This window comes from Symphodus melops, assembly GCF_947650265.1.
Source record: "Symphodus melops genome assembly, chromosome: 13".
NCBI lineage: Eukaryota > Metazoa > Chordata > Actinopteri > Labriformes > Labridae > Symphodus > Symphodus melops.
This window is the reverse complement of record NC_136703.1, coordinates 5,152,886-5,162,528: the sequence shown is the minus strand read 5'-3', so window position 1 is coordinate 5,162,528 and position 9,643 is coordinate 5,152,886. Positions and strand designations below refer to the sequence as shown.

Below are 9,643 nucleotides of genomic sequence, written 5' to 3'. Positions count from 1 at the left end.
GTGCAGCTCTTGCAGACTCGTGACGTTTGAAGGCGGAATCCTTCCTCTCAGGTGAGTCTGGAGTTACCTGATGTTGCCGGTGATCGGTGCATCCCTGGCTTTATTTGATTTTATTTTTTTCGCCTCTGAAGACCACGAAAAGCCGCACTGGTTGCGTTCAGACATATTCAAGTCAAAGGGCGGATCATTGGGGTGTTGTCACTTACTGTTGGTGAAGTCACAGCTGGTACTGGGAACGCACGAGTCTGCGGTGTGTCGGGATTGCGTAAATGCGCACTGGTGAGTGAGAGGAGGAGAGGATGCAGGGTGGAGGGAAAGAACAGTCAGTGGAAAGAGGGCGAAAGTGACTGTTGTTTCCGCTGGATTCTTATACCGCACAGGTCCAAAACAAAAAGGAGCGGAAATTCCACTGCTGTGCCGACATTTACGCGGAGCTTCTCCAGCGCCAACAGTCTACCTGCAGCCCATCCACCGGATACAAAAGGTAAAGACTGATGTAACTAAACTTTCCACTTCGTTGTTTATGATCATCAAGTAGTCCACAAGACGCGCATGCGGACTTTTGAAACCAGGCTTTATGTCCTGGTGGTACCCCTGCTCAGGTTGGTGCATTATCGCGCTTCACCTCTGCGCACATGTGTTGCTCAGTTGGTCGTGAGGTTTAGTTCTTTATAGTGCGCTGCAGAGGGGCTCGTGTCGTTTTCAGACGTGTGGGTACTTAATAAACACAGTTAGTTTAGTCGCAGTTTGAGTGATAAAATTGTGAAAAATGATCTGGAAACACTTCGGACGCGATATGTAGGCTAAAAGAATGCCATCACACCTCAGTATTACAGGACTGTTAATCCTGGAGGCTTGGAATTGTCAGTCATCAAATGTTATGTAATGGGCATGAGTGGAATGGCAGATTATATCTGCTTTCTTTATTAGGATCCCAGGGATTTGCAGAGAGAGTTGCTATAAAGTGCTGTGTTTTTGTTTGTTGCGTGATATTTGATGCAGATTCAGGGATGTTGGTGAGAGGTTGTTGGGAAAAATCTCTCTTGCTGTAAGCCTGTGCCAGCTGTTGTACTGTCATACATCTGGTTGAAGCTGTCAGTCACTGGCACATAAAGAGCCTGCCTTTATTGTGTTGCAACCTCAACTTTCTGCTCTCTCTTTTTTTATTGAGTCAAGTGTGTTTCTTTAGATCTCTCTCTCTCTCTCTCTCTCTCTCTCTCTCTCTCACATTCTTCATAGTCTCCTCCAGATAAAAAATACTCTTAAAAATCTACTCTTTGCTCTTCCTTCTTTGAGGTCTGCATAGGAGTATGTTCATTCCTCTATTCTCTCTCTCTCTTTCTCACTCTCACTCTCACTCTCTCTCTCTCTCTCTCTCTCACTCTCTCTCTCTCTGTTGGTGCAACTCCTCCAAACTGACCTGCAATAATAGCTGTGAGGTCATTTGCATATAGGAGCATTACAAGTGACATGCAGCGTCTGGGCCTGTCGAGCCGGATCCAGCAGAGAAGCGTGGTGCTGCGGTGGCTCTTAAAATGTGCCAGCAGAATGCCACCCTCAATCAGGACTCACCAGGAAGACTGCGGTCAGCTCTGACAGGCTGGGCTCTGCCTCTCTGTCCCTGTCAGAGCACACAGGAAGTCAGGGACAGAGACAGATGGAGCGGCGGAGTATGAAATCATGTATGAAATTAGCTCCTGATGTCGTAGCTGGCACAATGGCTTGTTAGACATTAAGGGATGAATTTAAATCCCAACATAATAAGTGCTATTATTTAACTGTAGAAGCATTACAAATTGATTTCCCTCGTTCATTAACAGTTTCAATAAGCATCAGTTCTGTGTAGAGGAGGAAAGGATTTTTTTCTACTTTATGTAAAGCTGTAGCAAAGTTACCATATTCTTACATCTGTTAGCTCCATTTTCTAGCTCTTCTTTTTCAATTGTAGTAGCATCTCCTTCTCTCACTCTCATTTTTCTGTTATTTCATTTCTTGTAAGGAGCAGTTTAAATCTAATGCTTACATGGTCTTTTATTTGTTGTTTTTGGTGAGGCCCGCCTTGCTGTTGACCCTGACAAAAATTGAAGGCAGTCAGATTTTGTATTTCTTGGCGCCAGCGACAGTTTGGTCCATAGGTTTTATGTTTTCAGGCTGTCCATCTGTCTCACTCTTGGTAATATATCATCTCAGGAACACCCAGAGAGAAAATCTTCAGGTTTCAAACAAAAGTCTTCTTGGACTCTGTGAACTTATTTAATGTTGGTGGTCAAGAAACACAACATTAAGTTGTTATTGTTTAAGAATAAAGGTGTAATATTCAGAGTTTTTAAAGTCATTATTTGAGGCTTTGTGTTGCGTATAATATTTTAAATATCAGAGCAGCAGCCAGTGACCTGCGCTGTTTGTAATAAATCATTTGTGTAGCTTTCGCATTAAAACTGAATCCTTCATTTGGTACATCAGCACAACATTCTCATAAGTTTCATGACTGAAATGATTGTGCTGAAAGATGAGTCTATTATAAAGAAAGGCAGTCTAGTTATGCCCCAGGGTTTTTTGTTGCCCTGATGCATGCTGGGAAGCTTCCATTTTATGCTTCAGCAGTCCTCCCCCTATCTAATTTTCTAAATTCAACATTTTTTTCCTGACTATAACTTCCATACTTTGGTGGATTTTTTTTTTGTACTCCTCCAAGCCAGTTATGCAAATCAATGTGTTTAAAGTTCAATCTGCAGGTTACGTTTCTGATGGGTCAGTTAGTCCTGTTGTTTAGGTTACATTGATGTCAGGTAGTCATTATTTATGTTAGTTTCAGGTAAGGAGAGGCTCTATCCTCCAGTCCTGTTGGAGTTTGTCTTTTGACCTTGTTCTACACATGCTTTGATAAATGTAACTGCAGGACACAGTTGGTTTTTAAGCATGCTGTACACATTTTATAAATGAGCTTAAGGTGTTTGTGTGGGACTGATACTGTCTCTGTCTTGCACACACACACACACACACACGCGCACACACGCACACGCACACACACACACACACACACAGACACACAGCAGCTCTACAGACTCACAGTGAGTAGATGAGCTTGGACCTGAGCCAATATTTCCATCCAAGGATTAAGCAGGATTCTTTCAGTGGGCAGTTTGAACATCCAGCCTTCCAACACACAGGAGGGCTCTTCATGATGAGACACATTTAAGAAAGTAGGCAGAAGGATTCTGTCTTGTCAGGAATATTTGGGCACTTTGGCAAAATTTGCGTAATTACTTTCTTGATGAAAAATAGAGGAGGAGTTCAATGGCGCCCTCATAACTGTGATGAATATGAAGTGACTGCAGCAGACAGTTACCTTAATGTAGCAATCCTCCTCGCAGCATCTCTAAAGCGCAGTAACCAACACATTACATGTGTACTAATCAGTTTCATCCATCAAACGTTATTTTCAATACTAACCTCATAAGACAACTTCAAAAATTATGTTTTCAAAGCTTTTCTGTTGCAAAACCTTTAAACAAGCCAACAAATGTGAAGTAAAAAAAACACGAGGAAGCCATGCTTAGTCGGGTGAGGCTAAACTTTAACCACAAATCTTCATCTTTGTCGGTTAATTTAGCCTCTTTGGCCAAAGAAACACTTTTGTGTGACTTGAACTGCAACCCGATTATGTTCAGATGACTGAGCAAAGCTGGAAATGGAATATCTGGTTCAAGACCTCCTCTTCTGTCATTGGTCATTGTTTAAATTCAGACTTACAATTTGAGATGCAACTACGGCAGACAACTTCTACGACTGTGTTGTCCTAAATATGTCTTTAGAGAGATTGATAAGAAGTTAACAGAAATTGTTGGTGTAAGGGGTCAGACTTCCACTCCAGCCGATGTGTTCCACATGACTCCACATGACATGACTCTTCAATATTATTCAGACTTAAGAGACAAAAGAAGACTTCAAACATCATATTTCCAGAATTGTTGAAACATGTCTTTTAATTGTTGAATTTTCCCATTTATAATGAGATCAAGACGAAGTGATGAGAAGAGAATTAGAATCAGCAGGAAAGCAGAACATTGAAAACATAATTTCCATGTTTTTTCTGATCGTGTGGAGATGCAAACCCTGTGTGTGAGCCTGGTTCTCCTCCAGGCAGTCAACATGTCAGCAGGTCGCTGCCGTGTTAATTAAACAGCTTTTCTTCAATGGAGGCATACTGTAGGATCCTGTACAGCAGCAAAGCAGCTCAGACAAACAGCTCTGTGTTTTGTGACTAATAGAAGCTGTGTTGTTTAATTTAATTGTGTTGTTTACATGAGTCCCATTGACCCTCATTGACTGAAGTGGGGCTGGGATCATCATTATGAAGCCCGTGAAGGAAATTTGAGTCCATAGGAAACAACTTGTTTAATGTCCTATTGATATAATGGGAACACAAGTAGGTCCTCTGAGGATCAAACTGAATGCATGTTTCCCAGCAGCAACAGCAGCTCTGTGTTCAGAATAACAATCATTAGTACACTGGGGAACATTTTTGTGCTATGGCTCATTTCCAGCTCTATGCAGCATTTCCTTCGACTGAGGTGGGTTGTAGGTAAACCTGAAAGCTTAATGATTTGCTTTTTTTTTTTTTTTTTGAAAACATGCATTACATTTTAGAAAATATTTTTCTTTTAATTCGAAAAAGTCATATTTGAAAAGAAGCAATAACCAAAAACTCCATCCATCTATTATCTTTTACCGATTTTCCTGTTTGGGTTTGCGGGGTGCTGGAGCCCATCCCAGCTGTCATTGGGCGAGAGGCAGAGTACACCCTGAACTGTACAGCAGTCATTAATAGCGCTGACATATAGTGACAGACAACCAGCCGCACTCACATTCACACCTACGGGCTGTTTAGAGTCACCAACTGACCTAACCAGCACGTCTTTGGACTTTGGGTGTAAACCTGAGAACCCGAAGAGAATCCTCGCTGTGAGGCAACAGCTCTAACCACCGCGCCACTGTGTGGCCCATAACCAAAAATGTCTGTGAGAAAATTCTTCTTTTATGAAAATATACTGATTATTTGAATCAATTGAAAGATTTAATGGTAGGGTTCATGAAATATCTGTGTCTCAATTCAGGGCACAATTTCAAAGGCTCCTTGATATACGGCTCACATGTGTCCTTCATGGCCAAACTCTCAAACAGTAAACAATTACCTCATATTACATGTAAATGATTGGACTAAACTCCATGGAAAGGCCAGCAATAGAAATGTTAAAAAAAAGAAAAGGGGCCTTCAAACGTATTTATTGTCGCGTTAGCTAGTTCTATTGCAGTTGTTGAGGTTGCTAGGCAACAGGTGTGCCACTTAGTAAGATTAAGGTTAAACGGTGACACAAAGAGGAAGCCCTCTGTGCATTAGACTCATTTCAGTTTAGCGTAAACGATCTACGAAGGCTGGCTGAAGGTCGTTTGAAGGTGGCTAACCCTGAACTGAAACGGCTTTTGTCTGAATTCTAGTTGATCCAATGCGTTGGAGCTTCACATTTGTATGTTTTAAAAAATAAAATCCGCGAGGCGGGAATTAGCTAAATTATCAACGGCCCATTAATGTGGGGAGCACTTTGAAGTAAAGGGGGCTGGTTTGGTTCCATAATTACTGTAATACTGTGAGTCTTTGTTCAGTATTGAAAGAATCCAGCGCAGCAGTGACACATCTCTTAGATTTTGTGAACTGATTGTTTCCTCTTTTGGAGTTGCCAGAAGCAGAAACTCAGACCGCAGGGAAACAATTTTCTTTGTGAGTGCTGCCACACAAAAGAGTGGGTGTTATTTCAAACTTGCCAGGGGCATGTAGACACATCGACTCATGGAAACCGATTGCTGTTTGATCGCATCATGGGTTTGCTGTCAACAAAAACATTCACTTTAATACTTGCTAGGGAGTAGTGAAAAGTTTGCACAAAGGCCTAAACTCTAACATTTAGGAGAAAGCTTTAGCATCAAGATCTAGACTGAAAGATGTTAAACACCTAGCTGCACATGATTCGTTTTAATTAGCTCTGCTAGGGGTATTAAATTGAGAAAAATACCCACTACGCTTAAGGGTTTATTCCCCAAGTATAAATGTCTAAAGAACTTTTTTGATCTTTTACATCTGTCTGCGGAGAACAGGCTGTCTCTCAGTGACATGATTACAATGCAGATGGTATAATTCCCTGTGTATTAATTGATACTCCGAGAAGAATATGCAGAGAAAATCTCTTTTACATTCTCCTAAAAAGCCACTCGGTATGCATCGCGTGTGCGCCTGGTTTCATCATTTCTGTTAACTCTCATGCAGGTCCCTTGGCCTTAATTTACCTCTCCCTCTTTATGTCCCTCTTTTACTCATTACGTCCATGTTCTCCTCAGCACTTCATTAGTGGCCCCACAGGTCCTCTATTTTCTGGCTTGTTTGGAACAGTTTTGTTCCTGATTGTCAGCTACCATGACCCTCTCCGTCTAAAGTGGAGAGCCACAAGAAAGCCTGCACACAGAGTAAAGGTTCGACAGCTGGTGTTTGATTGCATGAGTGCTGTTTTGAATCCACCTGTGGCTTTTTTGTTTTGTTTGCGATGGATTGGTGCTCGCAGCAAGTTGTTGTCCTCTATAAAAAAAAATAAAAAAAAGTCAGCTCAAATAAGCTCCACAGGCTCAAAGATAATAAAAAAAATCTATCTGAATGTTTAACACGCCAGGTGCTACATTTTCACCTGCCTGAGAATATCCACCTTGATTAATCTGTCCTTTAACTCCTAATGTTAGGACCCGACTTTGGTTCTTACTGAAATATTGCACCTGCTGGCTGGACATCCTGCTGGCTGGACTTTTTTTCACAGACTTCCATGATGGTCGGTAAGATATTACTTTATTGATCCCCAAGGGGAAATTTGAGAATGGTAAGGCTGCCAAGATGATACTGAAAATCACAAAGATGTTATGGTGCAGTCTCGCGTTTATGTTGCGCACCCCATGTACAGAGTCTATGGTCCTTGATGCAGACCTGATTGGTGACAATCCAACCTCAGCCGTTTGCTGCATGTCATTCCCTGCTCTCTTTTCCAAACAATATCTGTCTCTATTTAGCTGTCCTATTGGGGGAAAAAAGGTGAAGGAAAGAATGCACCCACAAAGGAAAGAAGTTTTGTCTTATCCTTTAACTTGACAACAAAAACTTCAAACATGTGAGTCTCATCAATTCCCAATTGCTTTGGCTCTTTCTTTGGTTTTTCACCATGGCTATTAAACCGAATGAAGATGTTTAACATGGTAGATAAAAAGATGAGAGCATGGCTGTTGACTTGTTAAACTGGACCCCAAAGCAGTTTTCTGCTCGTCTGTGATTCAGGTTTACCATATGCCATAAACGGATATTAGAAATGTTGGGCTGATTCATTATTGGTCAACAGTTGTCTTTATTATCCAATTACTGTCAGTTGTTTCCATTGAGGTTTTTGTTTCACCATGTTTGATTATATCTCATAGAAATTTGACTTTTGTTGCTTTAACTCCTTTTAGCTTAATAGTTAAATGAGATTTCATATATGTCTGATAAATATAATAGTAAATTCAGCAGCTGATCAGCCTAATTAAACACAGAGAAATAAGGAGAACCAGGGGTTCCAGGGAACCTTACAAACTAAAACATAAAAACAAGAACAAACATATGAATTCACATCCTGATTGTTCAAACAGAGCCACAAACTCTGTTAAAGCTGGTTGACATCTACAGCAGACTGTAAATATTAATGGGGCTCAGAGGCTCGTTGGTGGCAGCCACCGTGCTGCAAATCCTCTCAGTAGCAGTCAACTTAAACACAGGCAAAGGCTGTAGCATCAGCGGGTTGTCAACGACCCTTCAGTCTAATATCGTTTTTTGTACCAGGCTGTAAACATTTGTGCTGTAAGAACTGGCTTTTTTAAACGTGGTTGTATGTGACTCCTGGGGCTCTAGCTACTAGCTGACTCTCAATGAACAGCAGGATTTTGCACTTCTGAATTGGTAATTTGGTGCGTTTCCCCCTTCTCTTTGTCTCTGTGCACGGTATGTTGGAGTAGGAAATTTGACTCCATGTTTCCAATTTCCTGATTGCCTTATTGCTGCTGATTGATCCTTGCCTGTCATCATCTCATCACCTGAGCCAACACACATCACTCTGTTGCTTCTGATGACATTCTTAGAAATGACTGAGCCCATTGCTTCAGCTTTTATTAACAAAGTTTACTTTACGTTAGCACCGTACGGGACTCAACGTTTATCTAGATCGTCACCTTTGTCGTCTTCTCTCTGCCCACCATGTGGCATTTGAGCACAAATAAATGTTGTTAGCATTTCCATCCAGAAACCCTGGAGGTGAATCAACAATCCATGTTGGCTTCCATGTTGAAATTGCCTAGCAACGATGTTCCCACATGGTTACAACTTGAACGCCAAACCTTTCACGTACACAACTTCATGACATGACTTTACCAGTTTCATCCCAGTCTGTACACCAAACTCTCCACTCAGTCTGCTCCAAGTCACTAGCATGACTCGTTTCTGGGAAGCAATGTTCTTCCATGTCCTTATATCTGTCCGCCCTCTGCTCCTGCTAGCCATCATCTCATCTCTTCATTTAATCTCCATTCCATGACACCTTTTGAATAGAGATTTATTAAATCACCTGTACATGAAAATAACTATTATCCAAAAACCTTATTTGGGAATTTTACCATGGAGAGTCTTCAAAGTTTATCAAGATATATAAATGAACTTTAGAATATACAGAGAGGAAGTATGTGATGATGGCCTGATTTCCTCATTTGTTAAGCACACCCAGCCTCATGGAAGAGAATAACTGTTGTCAAGTGGCGAGGAAATAAATGTGTGGATTACTCCCAGCATCTGCACCAGTTAGAAAGGATTTAATCCAGCATAATCCTGAGCTCGGGGACATAGGGGACCGGTTAGACGTTACCTTAGGAACACTGATTCAGAGTCCACGAGAGAGAAGCTGACACTTCCCATAAAGAGGCTCTGTTGAATGAAACGAGTTGAGCCTCTGAAAAGGCTCTCTTTCAGAAAATGTTGGACAAAACAGGAAAGTTTACAGAAATAATGTTACTGGCCTCTTTGAATAAATGTTTCTTCTTTCTTTTGATATGTCTACAGTTTATTGAATATCTGCTTCCTGCAGTCTCTGAAGACTAAAAATATGATTGGAGTAAAATGATCACCACATATGGAGTGCAGGATTTGAAACAGTGTATACAGCCCTTTTAACTGCAGGGACTGAATTTATCTCCCACTGAGCGTAAGCATCAGGGTTTTTATTTATTTATAATTTTTTCAGATTTTTTTTTTTTTTCCAAATGGGCTTTTTTCTTTTTTTAGCTGCACTGGGGGATATGAGGATTAAGAAGTACAGTAACCTGTGAGTTACAACTGGGGCTGCATTACATATTGTCTATATTGGAGGATGGTTTTGATGTGATAGGTGCTTAACACAAAGATATTTTGCCATGTTCTCATTTACTCATGACCTGTCCACAGTTTAAAGACCAAAACCATAAATCAGTAAAAACTTCATTTCTCTCCCCATTTTCTGCAAACTTGATTTCTTAAATAACACACTGTATTTAA

The 9,643-nt window shown here is 41.0% G+C and overlaps 1 protein-coding gene across 2 annotated transcripts in view; it reads left to right on the top strand.

Moving 5' to 3' along the window:
* Positions 1-61: 61 nt before the first annotated feature.
* The window catches only part of klhdc8b (kelch domain containing 8B), a 160,115-nt gene continuing 150,533 nt past the window's right edge, over positions 62-9,643 (top strand). The window contains exons 1-2 of one of the 2 annotated variants that reach the window (XM_079359071.1): positions 62-279; positions 381-484. The gene's annotated coding sequence lies outside the window, so the exon portion shown is untranslated. Of the gene's footprint in view, positions 485-9,643 lie in introns of both variants that reach the window. The other variant, XM_079359074.1, reaches the window with a different exon arrangement.